This window comes from Pogona vitticeps, chromosome 4 (genome assembly GCF_051106095.1).
Source record: "Pogona vitticeps strain Pit_001003342236 chromosome 4, PviZW2.1, whole genome shotgun sequence".
Classification (NCBI taxonomy): Eukaryota; Metazoa; Chordata; class Lepidosauria; order Squamata; family Agamidae; genus Pogona; species Pogona vitticeps.
This window is the reverse complement of record NC_135786.1, coordinates 129,744,049-129,762,955: the sequence shown is the minus strand read 5'-3', so window position 1 is coordinate 129,762,955 and position 18,907 is coordinate 129,744,049. Positions and strand designations below refer to the sequence as shown.

The window sequence follows — 18,907 nt, the reverse complement described above, 5'->3', positions numbered from 1 at the left end:
ACCCCTCGAGCCGCCTCACACGACGGAAGAGGCCGACGGGGATTCCCTCTCAGCCGCATTCCCACGGACGCTGCGGCGAAGCATGGTCTCTGGAGTGTACCACTTCCGACGGCAAGGGGAGGAGGCTGGCACGACAACATATGAGACAATGCCACCTGCCTACAGGACTCTAACATGTCCCGGAGAACCCAACAAGGGCGGTTGGGGGGGCGCGTCTTTTTCCTGTTTTCTGTCCAAGACCATTCAGTCACGTGAGCTGAACAGTCCTACCTCCATTTTGGCATAGTATCGCCCAGTTACAGATCTACAGTACTGTATTATCTCAGCTGACAAAGAGTCCCCAGGCGTTTGTGGGTTTTTTTGGGGGGGGGTGTCCCCGCGAAAAGTCGGTGGTGTTGCTAGTTCAACAGAGGAGGCACTCGGGGGGGGGGGGGGATTGTGCCGTTAATCTAGGAAAGCTTCCCGTGCGGAGATCGCCTCTCTTCCTGTGCATTTAAAAGACGAGGGGCGTACATGGGGCGCCTCCCTCCGAGTGAGGAGCTAGACACCCCCCACCCCGCGGGAGACGACACCCCTTCCCCTGTCGCCGTCCGTTCTCCCGACATCTTGTGCGAGTACCTGAGGAACGCCGTTCCTCGTTGCTTGCTGGCTGCTCCGTGGTCAGCTAGCGGGAAGAGCCTCATCCCCTCCCCTCCTCCATCCTGCTTTTGCCCCATTGACCTGCTTTAGAACGCGGCGCCTTTGAAGCCCTCCCGCCCTTTAATCAGCATCCTTCTCCCTATTGATTCACGTGACAACTGATGATGTTCTCTTTAATAGCTAAGCGGAGATGAAGAAGCCTCCCGGCATTTGAGCAAAGGGAATATTTTCGACCTCTTGTTCGTATTTTTTAAAAAACAGAGAACCTTGATCAAACCTACGCGGAGGACACACCCTGGTACCCCACATCCCCCTAGCTTCTTTCATTCTTGATCCTCTGAGCCAGAACTCAGTAGCGGTGAGAGAAATATGTTGTTCAGAAGTATTCCTTTCCCCCTTGTTCCAGTTTGCAGAGACCCCAGTCAAACCAAACCCTGGAGCCAGCACCTTAAGGGATATGTACAGTATGTCATACCTTCTTCCTTATGACACATCACACTCAGCTAAGGAGACCCACTGAAATCCGTGGGGTTCCGGAAGTCTTGTTTATTTAAGTGGGTCTTCTACTCTTAAGTGTTACTACTAAAGCTAGATCCAAACCACTGTTGGTTTTCCACCACAAGTACAAAACAACTGACTTTTAATTCGGCTAATATCACAGGAAAGGGGGGGGGAATTAAAGACCACAAATTATTCCAGACTATTATAATGCTAAAAATCAAGATCATCCACACTTTTGTCTTTCCGATCACTGTGCATGGGTGCAAAAGCTGGACAGTAAAGAAAACTGCTTTTTTTTTAAAAAAAAAATGGTTTGAAATATGGTGCTGGCGGTGAGCTTTGGAGATACCCTGAACTGCCAAAAAGACCAACAAGTGGGTCCTAGAGCAAGTCAAGCCTGAACTGTCTCTGGAGGCAAAAATGTTGAAACCGAGGCTGTCCTACTTTGGGAACGTGAGAAGGCAAGATTATCTGGAAAAGACAATGATTACCGGGAAAAGTGGAAGGCAAAAGGAAAAGAGAAAAACCAAATAGGAGATAGATCGACTACCACAGGCTTCAGTTTGCAAGAGCTGAGCAGGGCTGTTGAGAACAGGACGTTTTGGACATTGCTCATTCATAGGGTCCTCTATAGCCCGAGGCGACCAGACAGCATGGAAGAACAAGACTAAAAATACTGTACACTACAGTCTGAAAGCAGTAAGGACCAAACACAAAGGGCAGTTATCTTGAGACGCTGGAAGGGCAGAAGTCGACCCCAAGCCACGAGATGTTGAAAAGGCCTTCTCTCCGCCGTAATATTCGCTTGTATTGTCGTACTGTATATTTATGTCTCAAATAAAGCCAGACGCTTTATGTCTCAAATAAAGCCAGAGTAGTCCTAGAACGAGCTGGAATTTTCAGCACGAATACATTACTGAAACAGCGACGACTATGTTGGCTTGGGCACGTCGTGAGAATGGCTGATGGTCGGATTCCAAAGGATCTCCTGTATGGAGAATTAGTGCAGGGAAATCGCCCCAGAGGGAGACCACAGCTGCGATACAAGGACATCTGCAAGCGAGATCTGAAGGCCTTAGGAATAGACCTCAACAGATGGGAAACCCTGACATCTGAGCGTTCAGCCTGGAGGCAGGCACTGCATCATGGCCTCTCCCAATTTGAAGAGACCGTTGCCCAGCAAGCTGAGGCAAAGAGGAAGTCACAAAAGCAGCAAAACCAGGGAGCCGGACAGGAGACAGATTGGATTTGTCTTCAGTGTGGAAGGGACTGTCACTCTCGAATTGGCCTTCTCAGCCACACTAGACGCTGCACCAAGTCCTCCATACAGAGCACGTTACCATAGTCTTTCGAGACTGAAGGATGCCTAACTAACTAAAAGCCAGATGCGCAATGGAAGGGAGCTGACGGATCTCAACGGCCTGCCAAAGACGAGCGGGCCGGACAACCTTCCTGGGGCCACAGCACCAGGGCCTCCCTGGAGGCACCTTGCCCGTTGTCGTCGCTGTCTTGACAGACTTTTTTTGGCGGGCTCCTCCTGGTCTTTGTTCCATGTTCGCTGGATTTTTGCGTCTGCATTGTTGTGCCAATAAGCACTGAGATCGAGGGAGAGGCGGGATCTCGCTTCCAACCATGAAAAAGAGCAGACACCAGCGAGGGAGCCTCGGCCCTCCCGCCCTCGCAGCCCCTTCTGCCGCGTTCGTACATTCCTCTCAGGTAATCTGCACGTTTCGCCCGCACTCGTTCATGCCTCCTCCTCTCCCTGTTTTGGCCAATTTCACGCTGAAACTCGAGTCGCTCTTTGTATCCATTCCTGACTAAGCTACCTACCAAGCAAATGTTCAAGGGATGATGGTTATCGGGGTGATTCGCCCACCATGCATTGAACGCTTTTTGTTTAGTCGTTTAGTCATGTCCGACTCTTCATGACCCCATGGACCAGAGCACACCAAGCCCTCCCGTCTTCCACTGCCTCCCAGAGTTGGGTCAAATTCATGCTGGTAGCTTCGATGACATTTGGACGCTACTTAGTCATTAAAATGCAGAAATAGCAACACCTTGCCGGTAGGCTCCCAGTCTCCCCTGCGCCCTTTCTGTAATCTGTTTTTCCATTTGGCAGGCGAAGCTCACAGGCGGTTCTTCCCAAGTATCTCTAACGGTCTCTTGCTTAGGGTATTGCTAGGAAAGGGACAAGGAGCGGGGTAGGGGTGTGAGGGTGGGGGTCCAGGAATGCAAGTTGTTAATGACTCTCTCTCTCTCTCTCTCTCTCTCTCTCTCTCTCTCTCTCTCTCTCTCTCTCTCTCTCTCTCTCTCACACACACACACACACACACACACACACACACACACACACACACACACACACACACACACACACACACACACACACACACACACACACACACACAGAGAGAGTTATAAAAAGCAAAAAGGAAACAGCAGGTCATTTTCCTCAGCTATGGGAGTGGGGACAGGAATGCAAGGAAATGAGGCATAAAATGGAGGGAACAAGGAGGAGGAGGCGGCAGCGGCAGTTTGGTACAGGTTTCGGGCACTAGTGGATAAGACCTCTCGATTTTAATATATATATATATATTTAGTGCTCCTGTAGGAGCTCGTGAGATCGCTGGTTCGCAGCCAGCATCTAGGCACGCTTCCTTGGAATTAAGGACCGCTAAGTTCCTCCGTGGGATTTATTCACAAAGAAATGTGCAGAGAAATTGTACAGTCTTGCCGCGCGAAGCTGTCGGGCGCACGAGGGCGGGGGAGCGCCGTCAGGAATCCGGCGTTGCTATGGAGACGCGGGGGGTGACCTCAATTGCATATGAAGACCGCGGAGGGAGGCGTGCGCCCCCGACGCTTCGTCGAAAAGGGGGGACTGAGTGGGAGAAGCGGCTTTGGGTACTGCCAGCTTCCGAGCCTGCGCAAGGAACCGGGGGGGGGGCGGTTTCCGTTTGCGAAAGGGGAAGCAGGGAGGGGGGGGTCTCCTCCAGCAGACAAACTAAACCAGGCGCCTCCGCCCCCGTTTGCTAAAGCCGTCTAAAGCATAAGGGCTCTCTTCTGAGGGGGAAGGGCGGCGGGGGGGGGTGAGGGTGCTGTCTTCAACCTAAGCGGGGAAATGGGGTGATTCCCCCACCACGAGCCCCCCCCCCCCCCGGTTTGCGATCTGGAGGAAGAATGCTATTTCTGCCCGGAGCGGGAAAAGGCGGGGAATCGGGGGCCTTCGATCGGCGAGAAACCAGAAGCGCGCTCTCGCTCGCTCGCTCGCTCCGTTTGGGGAAGAGGGCGGGAAACGTCGCTTCCACTTCTTGAAAGCCCGTGTTGCCATAGTAATAAGATTCTGCAGGGATCCTGGCCAAATAAACAAAGCCTGGATCGCAAGAGAAAGCGTGTCAGCGGCAGCAGCATTTGCGTTGGCAAGGGTGCCTCTTTAGCGACATATACAGAATTGCCATTGCCAAACAAAACAAAAACTTTGGGACCAAGAAAACCAGCCGCGCTAATTAGATGTGCAAAAATGCCATCTCCATTTCTCAGTAAGAACAGAACACTGCCGTTTCCCTCCCTCACTCTAAACATCACTCTGTGGGTCTTCCCTCCTCCCCTTTTCCAGTCTGGAGAGATGGAAAAGCTTCCATACCACGTCAGGCAAAAGCAAAACAAAAATGATTTTTAAAAAAGACCAAAACGTCACAGCACCTTAAAGACTAGCTGCTATATTCTAATGGGAGCTTGCCCACGAAGGCTCCCATTAAAATATAGCAGTTAGTCTTTAACGTGCCACAGTGTTTTTGTCTTCTTTATTTATATTATATTTTTTGTTTTGTTTTTGCCTGGCATGTTAGCACAGACCAACATGGCTACATCTTCCAAAACCTGCATACTACGTTATGGTTTTGGCTGGTCCTCATAAAGGACCTCTTCGTGGATTGCTGCCTGGTCATGGCGAAGGAGCTTGAGTAATTCAGAGAAGCTATGGGCTATGCCGTGCAGGGACACCCAAAAGGGACAGGTCATAGTGGAGAGTTCTGACTAAACGCGATCCACCCAGAGCAGGAATTGGAAAGCCACTCCAGTATCTTTGCCAAGAAAACTCCATGGACAGAAACAAAAAGGCTAGTAGATAAGATGCTGGAAGATGAGCCCCTCAGGTCAAAAGGCGTCCAACATGCTACTGAGAAAAAGCGGAGGACAAGTACAAGTAGCTCCAGAGCTAATGAAGTGGGCCAAAGCCGAAAGGACGCTCAGCTACAGATGCACCTGGAAGTGAAAGGAAAGTCCGATGCTGCAAAGAAAAATACTGCATGGGAACCTGGAATGTAGGATCTATGAACCTTGGTAAGCTAGATGTGGTCAAACAGGAGATGGCAAGAATAAACATTGACATCCTGGGAGTTAATGAATTAAAATAGACAGGAATGCGCGAATTCAATTCAGATGATTATCATATCTACTATTGTGGGCAAGGATCCCGTAGAAGAAATGGAGTAGCCCTCATAGTAAACAAAAGAGTGGGAAAAGCTGTAATGCGATACAGTTTCAAAAATGATAGAATGATGTCAATACAAATCCAAGGCAGAGCTTTCATCATCACAGTAATTCAAGTTTATGCAACAACCACTGATGCTGAAAATACATAACCGTGAAAATACACTGAAGAGGCTGAAAATATGCTGAAGAGGCTGTGTGGACCACAGCAAACTATGGCAAGTTCTTAAAGAGATGGGAGTGCCTGACCACCTTACCTATCTCCTGAGAAATCTATATGTGGGACAGGAAGCAACGGTTAGAACTGGATATGGTTCAAAATTGGGAAAAAGGAGTATGACAAGGCTGTATATTGTCTTCCTGTTTATTTAATGTATATGCTGAATACATCATGTGAAAGGCTGGACTGGAAGAATCTCAAGCCAGAATTAAGATTGCCAGAAGAAATATCAACAACCTTAGATATGCAGATGATATCACTCTGATGGCAGAAAGTGAGGAGGAATTAAAGAACCTCTTAATGAGGGTGAAAGAGGAGTGTGCCAAAAATGGTCTGAAGCTCAACATCAAAAAACCCAAGATCATGGCCACTGGTCCCATCACCTCCTGGCAAAGAGAAGATGAAGAGATGGAGGCAGTGACAGATTTTACTTTCTTGGGCTCCATGATCACTTCAGATGGTGACAGTAGCCACAAAATTAAAAGACACTTGCTTCTTGGGAGGAAAGCAATGACCAACCTAGACAGCATCTTAAAAAGCAGAGACATCACCTTGCCGACAAAGGTCTGCATAGTCGAAGCTATGGTTTTTCCAGTAGCGATGTATGGAAGTGAGAGCTGGACCATAAAGAAGGCTGACTACCAAAGAATGGATGCTTTTGAATTGTGGTGCTGGAGGAGACTCTTGAGAGTCCCCGGGACTGCAAGGAGAACAAATGTATCCATTCTAAAGGAAATCAACCCTGACTGCTCACTGGAAGGATGGATCCTGAAGCTGAGGCTCCAATACTTTTGCCATCTAATGAGAAGAGAAGACTCCTTGGAAAAGAGTTTGATGTTGGGAAAGTGTGAAGGCAAGAGGAGAAGAGGACGAGAGAGAGCAGGATGGCTGGACAGTGTCATTGAAGTTACCAACATGAATTTGACCCAACTCCGGGAGGCAGTGGAAGACAGGAGGGCCTGGTGTGCTCTGGTTCATTGGGCCACAAAGAATCGGACATGACTTAAGGACTAAACAGCAAAATAAAGGGTTTGTTTTATTGTCCTTGTTTCTGCCAACAAGGTGTTCTTTTTGTTTTTTTAAGGGAATTTTAAGGTGCCCGGATGAAGAAAATTGGGAGCAATGAGGAAGCTATAGAAACATCAGGCTCTCACATGTTTTATTTGTTACAATTGCTTTTAACAGCTGGATGGATTGCTCAGGGATGAGTTAGGTAGCTAGCTCAGTTACTCACTATTCATCCCAGAAGAGCTGGCTTGTGTGTGTTTTACTCATCACTTTTTGTCTCCAAACTAAGGAAAATACTCTGAATAGAATTAAGGTCTGCCATTGAAAGATACGGAGAGTTAGCTTCCACATACATTCCCCCCTCGAGAAAGGCATGGGGAGGGGGGCAAAAAGACAACTGTGTCTATTCTGTGATGTCAAGTTGGAAGCGACTTACAGAGATCCTAATAGGGCTTTCAAGGTAAGTGAAATATTTGAGGAGTGGTTTTACCAGTTCCTCCTGCCAACCTAGCAGTCCGCAAGCATGTAAACATGTGAGTAGATAAATAGGTACCACCACGGTGGGAAGGTAACAGAGATGGGTGTCTACTTGCGCTGGCCATGTGACCACAGAAACTGTCTGTGGACAAACGCTGGCTCTACGGCTTGGAGACGGGGATGAGCACTGCGCCCTAGAGTCGGACACGACTGGACCAATTGTCAAGGGAAACCTTTACCTAACCGTTACCTTTTACCACTTCCACTCCCGCTGTGAGTTTCCATGGCTGAGGGGTTATTCAAACCCGGATCTCCAGGATCTCTATCCCCTATATCGCACTGGGAATAAAGTAAGAGACAACTAGCCAAATGAAAAACTATGGAGAAAGGGGGAGGGGACTGCACTCAGACTGGGCAGGTCACGTTCAATGTGTCGTGCAGACTCTTGCTTTGCTCCGGATCAGAGGCTTGGCTTGCGTGCCTGTGGTCAGGCAAAGGAGTGAGGGTGTGTGTGTGCCTGCCCTGAATTCGTCAGGAAAAGACTCGCGGTCTTCCGCGGGCCGCAAGGGCATCTGCCGCTTTCTCTATGCAGAAAGCGGAGCGCGCTCCTCCACCCTGCATGGATGCTCTGTGCCGGGGAGGAAGCGAGGGAGGGAGGGAGGGGGGAGGGAGGACGCGCCGCTCACACCAGGAGGGGCGGGGGAGGGAAGCGCGCCTCGGGCGGCCGCTCCAGCACCACGAGGGCCGGGAGCCCCATTCTTCCCCGATGGGGTCATCCCGCAATCTGCCACTCGTGACAGCCAGCGAATGAGCGGTCGCTCCCTCCTCTGGGCTGCCAGACCAGCTCTGGGGGGCGGGCATTTCCGGAGCTGGAAACTCTTCCTCTCTCCCCCCCCCCCGCCCGCATGCTGCTTTTGTCCCAGTTCCTCTCGTCCTCTTCCCCCCGCTTGCTCAACGAGGCAAGGGATTCTCCCCGCGTGAGGCAGCAGAGCTGGCTGGACCCGGCTGGCAATGAATCACACACACACCCCGCTCTTCCCGCTCCGGCCAAGGTCGGGGGCAAGCAGAGAGAGACAGACACACACACACACACACACACACACACACACACACACACACTCCCGTGACTGCAACAGGAAGGCAGCCGCACCAGCACGCTGGGGGGGGGGGGAGCAGGACCGAAGGGGAACGTCACGCTCCCCTCCGCAGGCTTCCTGGTGCTTCTCTGCAGCCGGCAAGGAAAAGGCAGACCAGAGATGCAGCATGCGCGGCACGCCGCCATTTCAGATACATACTGGACCATGGAAGAGGAGAATCGGAGACGGCAAGCTTTCGAGGCCTGATCTCGGAATGCAGTGAAGTTGAGAGCAAAAAAGAGGGGACAAAAGGAGGAGGGCGAGGCATTGATATAAGAGCTACGACTAAACGGAGCTCTCCGTGCTACAGTACCTCAGCCGCCACCCTTTCGGAAAAGCCAACAGTTCCCAAACTCGGGGGCTCTAAATGTGCTTCGAATACAACTCGCAGAAGCACCAGTGATCGCTTGTTCTGGTTTGAGCTCCTGAGAGTTGTAGTCCGGTAATCTCAAGTCTGGAAGCAGGATACTTACTGTGACAGCGAAGGAGTCAAAAGATCTGGGTTAAGAATGTGCACTGGGCCATCAGAACTCACGAGGGGGTGGGGAGGGTGCTGGTAAATTCACTCTTCTAAATGTCTTACAAGCCTTGAAAAGCCACATTAGGGTAACTGTAAGTCAGGTGCGACTTGATGGCACATAACTCACACAAGTCTTAAGAGTTTTTATGCATTCCAGGGAAAGCTTGTTTTGACCTTCTGTCTTCCACATGTCTGCCTAGGGACCGACAACAGGGAACCAAAAATAAAGATGATAATCCTAGCCCAGGCTGCCTCCTTTGTTCACAAGCTGCCGCACACCCCCTGCCCCCAGAAACGTAGAATGACTCAGGTCTTCTATGCAGAGGTGGCAAACAGCAGTGGCAGCAGGGCTATTAAAACTGCCAGTGGACGGGACCTCCCTGGGGCTCTGGTAAAGGGATGTGTCATGGCGAGGCAGCTCAATTTGCTGTACCACAAAACCCACGCAGAGTTGCAATTCATATTACAGATATCATCTGTTACCACAAATTGCACTGTTAACATACAGCATTTCACAAGCATTGCCGTTCGGCAAAACATGAAAACATCCGTATTGATCTCCAAACCAGAGCTCACGTCATGTCCATGAATTGCTCCAAAAATATCACAGTCATTGCTTCACAGCATCAAAATAACACGCAGAATAATGGTTATGCTGTTCTGTTGTATGGCTGTGGCACAAAAACAACAATACAAGGCATAGATCTTAATCTGTTGTCAAATGACAGCTAGCAGCTATATTCATTCACTGCACTGTGGGAGAAGGGCCAGATCCGCTGCTTTGTAGCAGTGCTGGGGCATGGAAATATGGATTGAGAGGAACTGGTTCATGGTTTTTAAATGAAATCATTGCCAAATCACTAATAAATCACATCACCATACTGTATTCCTGAAACATAATCACAGACCTATTGCTTCAGGGTACCAAAGTTGTACAAAGAATACACCAGCAAAACCAATGCCCTTTAAGGATTATGTTGGTGATACTGGTGGAGATCTGTCTGCCAAATTAATTCATCTCAAAATAAGGTTTTCTTACCATACTATTGTTGCGATCCATTGGATCAGCAATATTTATGTAGCAATTCATGTGCACAGATGGGAGCTTTGGTGATAGCTTTGTTACGACTGCCTGTAAAAATTAGGAGGCTCAGTGAAGATCCATGTCTGATGACAGAACAGTGCTTTGAAGATCAGGACACATAATTATAAAAAGACAATGGATGCAGATTAATACGATTAGGATTAGAGGGTCAATTGCTGTGGCTGTCTGCAAATATGACCCCATTATGCTCTGGGTATTGGAATTAGGTATTTGCTTGACTCTCACGCCTTACAATATTGGGTTCAATATTATATTGTGTGTGTCATTTTGTGTGTGTGTTGTGTGCCATCAAATCAGAACCAAAATATAGTGGCTCTGATAGGCCTTTCTACAATATAAAATGCTCTAAGATTATCATCACTGCATGAGAATGCAGTGATGTTATTGTGCAGCACAGCACATCAACATTCTACAAGGCAGTTGTAAAAATGGGGTAGCGCAAACAAAAAATTGTATCTTTGAGACCGGACTTCAGATCAGCACCAAGTTTAGCACAGATGTAGCAGACAGTCTGCTCTTACTCTGTGTTAAATATGTGGAAATTTGGGCAAACATTTTTGGAGTTATGGTTTTTTAAACGTAAAACTTTTAACCTTCCTCCATGCAGAAATAAGCAACAATGTCCCCAGATTTAAAACAGATAAAATAACTTCAAAACACTAGTCTTGCTGATCTGGAAAGAAAATGATTGATTTCACACTCTTTTTTTTTTATTTGGAAGGAATCTAGGCTGCAGGGGTTGAATTACTGATTCTCAAAAAAAATCAACCTTTGAAAAGGGAAAAACAACCACTTTGTTATAAGACTGAGCATGTGTGGAGCAGGCTTACCAGCAAGAGCATTGAAAAATAGATACACTGTTGCAGTTTCATGGCATAGGAAGAGACATATTTGGAGGGCAATGACAGGTGACAGAAACAGTCAAATGACAAGTTTTCTTTAAATGAGTGAAAAAAAGAGACTTCCTCTAAATAGAGTGATACTCTTCTAGAATGGGGGACATTTTGCCATGTATCTCCAGGGAATTAGCATTCAATTTTATAAGGCATTATCAAAGTATTTCTGCATTACAAAAGCACATAGCAACTATGTTTGTCCCAGTCTTCAGAGTTTTCAGTAAACATCCTCTCAGGATTTCTGAGACCAGGCTCCTGACACTTCAACACTCCTGACTGTTCATAACTTTTGATGGCCATGCTCTGAAGCTTCTCTCCAGGCAAGAACCCTGATCAGAGAACTGCCTCAAGAAGGCTTGGATACTGTGCCTCAAACAGTAAAATCTCTTGGCTGGTTGTGTATCGCACTCACCTCTCTTCCCATTCCAAATGTGTTAGCCTGGAAAAATGTTATTCATTGCAGGATGTTGAAGGGCTGGGATTCTGGGTGTTCAAAGGAGGGAAAGGAGAGCCATTAATTCCACATCATGGAACCAGATTTTTCCCCAGCTCCAATTTACCCTCCCCAAATAATGCTAGGGCCATTTGCTTCACTGGCTTAAAACAAAAGAGTTGGAACAGATTTGCAGTTATGAAAGGAATCATGGAGAGAACACAGTGGAAGAATTATTTGTTCCCTTGAAGCCAAGAAGGTTAACTGGGTCCAGCTGTGCTATATAGCATGGAGGGGAAGAACGCTGCTCTGAAGCACATGCTGGAGCCAGGAAAGGAAGGGAAAGGACTTGATAAACATGCACCCAGCCCCTGGTGGGCTGCCCCCTGCCCCAGTCGTGGCAGGACACAGCCATCTGGTCACAATTAGGGCAGGAGGTCACGTGGCAACTAAACAGTTGCACTGCTGGTTGCTGTTAAAAAACCGAGCAAGGCCTCTCACACTTGACCCCCTATGAGAGAAGACAGCTGGACTCAGCCCACGTCAAGCTAGTAAAGGCCATTGCCTACTGGTCCTGGAGAGGCTCCTCCAGAAGGAACACTTCTTCTCCTCTCTGTCCAAGCCCTTTGGCTTGAAATATTCTGTCCCACAAGTCCCTGCAAACTGCTCCTTCCCTTGTAGTCTCCTTGGAAGCCTTTCAACTGAAATCTGAGAAGTGAGGCTCAGTTGAAGCTCAATGGCACTAAATAAAGTGAGAATATGCAAAGGAAGTGCAGGTGTAGACTAATGTATCTGCATTAGATTAAGTACCTTAGTGTAGAGCAGTGGTTCCCAACCTTGAGTAACCCAGGTGTTCTTTGACAGCAACTCCCAGAAAACCTGGCCAGCAGAGCTGGGAACTGTAGTACAAGAACCCCTAGGTTACCCAAGGCTGGGAACCACTGCTGTAAATTAATGCCATTTGCCACATGCACAGATGCTCAAACCCTCCCATTTATGTGTGCTGATGCTTATGTATGGAGCTCCTCCAAATGAAGATAATCCTGATTCAGGTCTGGGGAATGAAGACTGCACTCATCCTAGAAGGGGGCCCCAGGATTCAAGTGGAATGTTGCTATCAGTTGCCCACCCAAATTAGCCTGGATTCAATTTTCCTTAAATTAGCTTATCAGCATTAAATATTTTTAATAAATAGGGTAAATAAACAAAATGAATCATCATTAGCATCCAAGGAATTAGTGCTAACAACAAATGTTGACTCTGCCAAGAAAAAAGATCAAACTGTGTCACACCTCATCTGCAAATGTCCAAAGATTGCACAAACAGATTACAAAGTTATACATGATAGAGTGGTAAAGTTAGTGCACTGGTCATTATGCAAAAAATATAACTTGCCAGCCTCAAAAAACCCGTGGGAACATCAGGTAGAGAAGGTGTCAGAAAATAAGGAAGTCAAGATCTTGTGGGAATTCCAGATCCAAACGGATAGACACCTTGAACATAACACACCAGACATAATGGTAATAGAACGAAGAAATGTCCGGATCATTGACATTGCAATTCCAGGGGATGCCAGAGTTGAAAATAAAGAATTAGAAAAACTATCAAAGTACAGAGACCTAGCAATCGAAACATCTCGCCTATGGAAGAAACACACTTCAGTGGTCCCCATAATCATTGGGGCTTTGGGAACAATATCAAGAAATTTCACACAGTACTATAAGCAGTTGCAGATCTCAGAAATCACACCACCATCAGAGCTACAAAAGATGGCAATATTGGGAACAGCATACATACTGCGTCGATATTTAACAGATACTTAGGTTTTTGGTTAAAACTTGTATCTGTTATATAATACCAGTCAACGTTTTTATAATTTTGACTGTGCCTGGAGTTTTTTATTAATAAAACTGCAGAGCTGGAAGGGACCTTATGGATCATCGAGGCCAGTCCCTGTCAAGGAGACTCAATGGGGAATTCTACTCCGAACTCTGGTTCTACAACCAGATGCTTAAACCATTGAGCTATCCAGGAGTACATTTACACATAATATTTAAAGATAAACCAAAACAAACCATTATACATTTTCCCAAATAACATAAACAAACAAAGAAAATTGAATAACCTTAAAAATAAGTTGTTTTTTTTTAAAAAAAAAACACTTGGCATCTATGAATTCTGAGACATCACATGCAGAAAATCCACAAGGTTACTAAAGTTCAGGAGGTCAATGTAAATCCGCCAAGACCATTATACTTTATGAGGTTTGGCATAATCCACTAGAGTTGCTATTTGTATCCTGTCCATATTCTCCAGAGTTCACCCTAACAGCCAGTTTTACATCCTGCTTTCAAAATTCTACACTTGTTTGCAGAAATTATCATAGATCTTGCAAGAGAATGATGGGGTCTGTACTGTAATGTGTCAGTTCAAATTGAGACTCCCCTAAGGATCTCCTACATACCCAGATTGTTTGTTTATTTATAGCATTTTTAGCCTACTCTTAAGACGAAAAGCTTCCCAAACCAGCTTACAGATCAATAAAAATCAAGGCAGACCCTGCTTTCAGGTTCACAATCTAAAAGCAACAACCCAAAGTGAAATGGGAAGAAGGGGGGAATGTACATCTCCATCCAGAGCTGCACCACCAGTGGTCTGAGGAATGTCCCTCAGGCTCAAGACCCTGCCCCTTCTTCCACCAACCCATGGAACCAATCACCTTCTAGCAAATTAAGAACAGCAAACTTTCCACCCACCCTCCTCATATTCCTCATTTGGCAGGAGGGCAGAATGGGCTGGTAAATAAACCCCAGTTTATCAGAGATCCTGGGCAAAAGATTCACACATTTCCATTCTGAATTGGGCAAATAATTTGCACAGCCTGTGTATGTATTCATGTGTGTTTGTAAATCTGACCCCCCCTGCCTTTTCTGGTAATAGCTTAAGTATGAGCGGGGGGGGGGTACCTCAACCCAAAATTGCTGAAATAAGATACCTCCCTCCTTGGCCCACAAGCTGCCTGTGTCCCTGGAATCCAGTTCTTATTCCAATCTAGTTCTCCATCCCTGTCTTAAAGAGCTATTAAATCATGAGTTGGCACAGTAATGAAAGGAAAGAGTGATCCAGAACAGATCTTCCTACAAGACATGCAACCCACTTCACAGGGAAAAAGAGTTACCCACACTTGCTCAAAAGCTACAGGCCTGAGCTGTACTTGGAGCCAGTTTTTGGCTAGTCCATTGACACTATTTCCTTCAGCCTTGTCCTCTGCAAAGACACGCTTAGATGGCTTTTCGATCCCATGGTAACAAATATTCAAAGAGAGTGGAGCTCAGGGCCTAGTCACACAGAGTATTTGAATCATTTATTTTTCCTTCTTTTTAATATAGATATATTTCTACGTATAGTCACATGGTGTGTGTGTGTGTGTGTCTATCCACGTGGCTATCACTTTAATCAATACATTTCTTGTTATTTGTAATGGTTCTGTAGGCTACATGTGCCATCTCATACAAATCAATTCATTTTCCATCCTGTTTCTGAGTCCCCACTACCCTAAAATTTTCTTCTTAAAATAAACTTCATAAATAATATACTGTATCACTATTTTCCTGTCACTTCCAACTGTTAGTTGATGAGCCACTTGGTGGGATATGTCACATGCAGCTTGTCCCTTCCTTCCTTCCTTCCTTCCTTCCTTCCTTCCTTCCTTCCTTCCTTCCTTCCTTCCTTCCTTCCTTCCTTCCTTCCTTCCTTCCTTCCTTCCTTCCTTCCTTCCTTCCTTCCTTCCTCCCTCCCTCCCTCCCTCCCTCCCTCCCTCCCTCCCTCCCTACCTACCTACCTACCTACCTACCTACCTACCTACAAGGAGAAGTCTGTCTACTTCTGAAAATAAAGCTCATGTTGTTGCTGCTGCTTCTGCAGAAGCTGCAAGAACTTTCCATGGATAGTAAGTGATTTACTGCTAAGCATTATAAAAATTGTTGAAGTGCAGTGGCAATGCAGCGACTATGGAGCCCAAAACTGTGGATCATTTGCAAAGCAAATAAATTGACAGTAATGTTCACTTGTGCCAAAATGACAAGAACTGAAATGGTTTTTTGGGACACGTGACTACACCCAGATATTTTTAAAAGAGGAAATGACCAAGGCACAGTACAAACAGGTAGCCAATATTTGTAAGGAGAATGCCAAGAAGTCTAAAGCTCAGAATGGCTCCAGAGTTGCAAGAGAAGTTAAAAATAACAAAAAGAGCTTCCTTTGCATAGCTCCTACGTTATGGCTTTTCTATCTGCAAGTAAAAAATACACATCCAAATTAATCCAAAGGGTACGATCTGAACCAATGGATTCAAATTACATGGAAGGAGATATTGACTGAACATTATTAAGAACTTACTAACAGCTGCTTGACAGTGAAATAGACTAACTTGGAAGACAGTGGACTCTCCTTCTTCAAAGCAAAAGCGTGCTGCTTATATACCGCCCCATAGTGCTTCAAGCACTCTCTGGGTGGTTTACAATTTAATTATGCAGGCTACACATTGCCCCCCCAGCGAGCTGGGGTACTCATTTTACCGACCTCGGAAGGATAGAAGGCTGAGTCAACCTTGAGCCGGCTACCTGGGATTTGAACCCCAGGTCGTGAGCACAGTTTTAGCTGCAGTACAGCGGTTTAACCACTGCGCCACGAGGCTTCAGATGCCCCTCTGCCAGGAATACTTTTCCTGTGGATTTCCTCCTTTGCCAGCAGATCACATTCAATTACCTTTGGGTATCTTCCAATTTTACCATACTACTGTAAACTTCTACGAATTCTAGATGGCACGTCACTCATTTAACTTCTCCCCTTCAGAAGATCCATCTGCACAGAGCCCCCACAACAGCTTGTACAGTACTATTATTTCATTAAAAAGTGTTTCAGTGCTTTAAAAAAATCTGCTCATGTCATTCCAATGGGAAAAAAGAAGAAGAATGGTTCCGTTTTCAAGGTTTAAGATTCTGTATGTATAGAGTACTAAAATAATGAAGAGCCCATGTAAAAAATTGCAATCCTGAAAGTGTACATTGTGCTTTAAAAATTGTTGTAAGCCACCCAGAGACCTTTGGGTAGTGTGGGCAGCATATAGTTAAATAAATAAATATAAATAAATAAATAAATAAATAAATATAATGTAATTAAAATTATTTTTATATTTGTATTTTAGCATATATGCTCCTGTAACTTGGACAGAAAGCTGACACATTTGCCAGCAACTTAAGTTTAGTTTTCATATATTTTCAACTATTTGTGGTTACCATTTTTTTTCCATAGCTGTTAGACTTTGTGGTGTCTTTTATGTGATTTAAATGTCTGCACCTACTGTACAGCTTTTTTAAAATGCTGTAACCTTTATTTCTATACAACTAAAATGTGCTTGTAACTCGTCAAAAAGTTACATGTTTCAACAACTTTGATGTGTTCTTGAGCATATGGAACATAGGAGCAATGTAGATAAATAAAGCTTGTAAAAAACAACATTCTGATATTGCCTGGAATTGTTCCAACAAGGCTTGATACCCAGATGAGTTTTCATGATTGGAAATGGCTATCTGTTTCCATACTGGGATTAATCCTTTCAGGAATAAATGCTAGCTGTGACAAACACAGGCTTCAGATTTTTTTCCTAGAGGTTTAATACTGTAAAGATCTATAGGGCTCTTGGGAAGTTGTTCGGGTGTCAAGACTTTCTGACCTGACACAGTGATTGACATAGTGCCTGTGCAATTAATACCTTGCACAGCCCCATTCTGCAGAGCCAGACAGATTTCTTGATTGACACCCAGGCCTGGCCATGCCACATTCCCAGAGGAGACCTGACTTCCAGAGGGAAACGAAAAAACAGATTTCTCAGATTTTTCTCATGGGGAGAAAATTGTATGCTGTACCCAGGGACACTAAATAAACCGTGCAGTTTCGTTAAATACAACTCTGCCTTCTCACTCCTAGTTGTTATTTGAGCTAGAAGAAGCCGCTGCTATATTTACTGCTGGGTTTGCTGTTTGTTTGAGTCTTTTTTTAAAGTCCTGACGGGAAACCTCTTTTAATAATAAAAAAGCTAGCACTCAACAGACAGGATCAGATTCTCTATTTTAAAAAGAAAACAAAAAACTGTAATCCGGTAAGTTAAATGCAGTTGAGAACAATAGCAAACCATTTAAGGCAGATCATTTTGGAAGAGCATGCCATGTAGACAGGTGAGCAAACATACAAGGGTGGAACAGGTCCAAGGCAAAGAAGTCAGTGACTCTGGCTGCTTTCTCTCTTTACATTTCTTTATGAAACTGCCCTATTTCGTTGAGTAGATCAGAAATAGATAGGTACACTCATGGCCAAGTGGGTGGGACATACGGTTTGTCCTAGGTGCCCAAATCTCTAGCTACAGGCTGAAAACACATCGAGGTTGCAGAGAGGTGATTAAGACAGCCTTTCCTTTTTGCTTTCTTTTTGGAGACATTCTGTTCCCTATTTTTCTTGGGGGTTGGGTGCTCATCCCCATGTCTCATGGCAGAGGAGGTGGAACATTCCATTTGCTGGAGCTGCCAAAATCGCTGGCTCTGGCTCTGGCCCAAGGCCATACTGGGAAATCTGTACATCTGAGTCTTGATCTCAGTCTTCATCTATTGGCACACAACGGCACATTTGACCAGAGACAATCCCAGACCTTTTGTCATCTACGAGCAGAAAAACCAAATGGCATCTCTCATGGAGATAAAAATGTAGTAAATCAAGTTAACAGTCTACAATCCTTTAATAAACAGATAGAACACTATTTTGTCCTTTTTTTAAAAAAGAAACTTGCACTGACTCTAACTATTGGGAAACATTGGTTGAGAGCTGCAGCTGCCAATCAATGACAGGCGCAACCAGCGCCAAAAGTGGGCAGAGTTTGCAGCACAGCAGGGTTGCACAGACCCGTCTCTTCATCCTGCCTGCCCAACCTTCCCACCATTCTCTTTCAGACAGGCAGGCAGACATGGAGAGAGAGAAATTATTTCCAGAAAAGTGGTCCTAAGCACAAAAGTGGACTCTGAGCACTGGGAGGTCTGGATGGCAGTGAGGGCCATGTGGCCGCCTACCCCATCAGCAGTGGCATAACACCGTCTGTTAGCTAAGCTAAACCATCCCACTGTACTGAGTTGGGAGGCCTGGCTGTGCTGCCATCTGCTCTGTTGAGAAGTGGAATTCTAGAAAAAGGGAAGCAGGAGGATTTCCTTTCTCATGCGCATACAAATGTACACTTCTCTGCCTCCTAAATTATTTATGGCTCTTCCGGCTGAGAGTAAAATGTGAATCCAAATTAAACTGGTGGAATTTTACAAGATTGTCAGATGTGTGCTAGTTTAAGTCACAAGTGATGTTGCTATAAATACATTATGAGTTATTAACAACAGAACTGGGACACTTATGTAGGTTAAAGAAGAACACAGTTACAAGGACAATTA

At 45.7% G+C, this 18,907-nt stretch overlaps 1 long non-coding RNA gene across 1 annotated transcript in view; it reads right to left on the bottom strand.

The window, feature by feature from the left end:
• The window catches only part of LOC140706792 (uncharacterized), a 42,054-nt gene that overhangs the window by 1,719 nt on the left and 21,428 nt on the right, over window positions 1-18,907 (bottom strand). The window contains exon 3 of the long non-coding RNA XR_012086656.2: window positions 11,403-11,473. This is a non-coding gene — a long non-coding RNA (uncharacterized LOC140706792). The remainder of the gene's footprint in view (window positions 1-11,402; window positions 11,474-18,907) is intronic.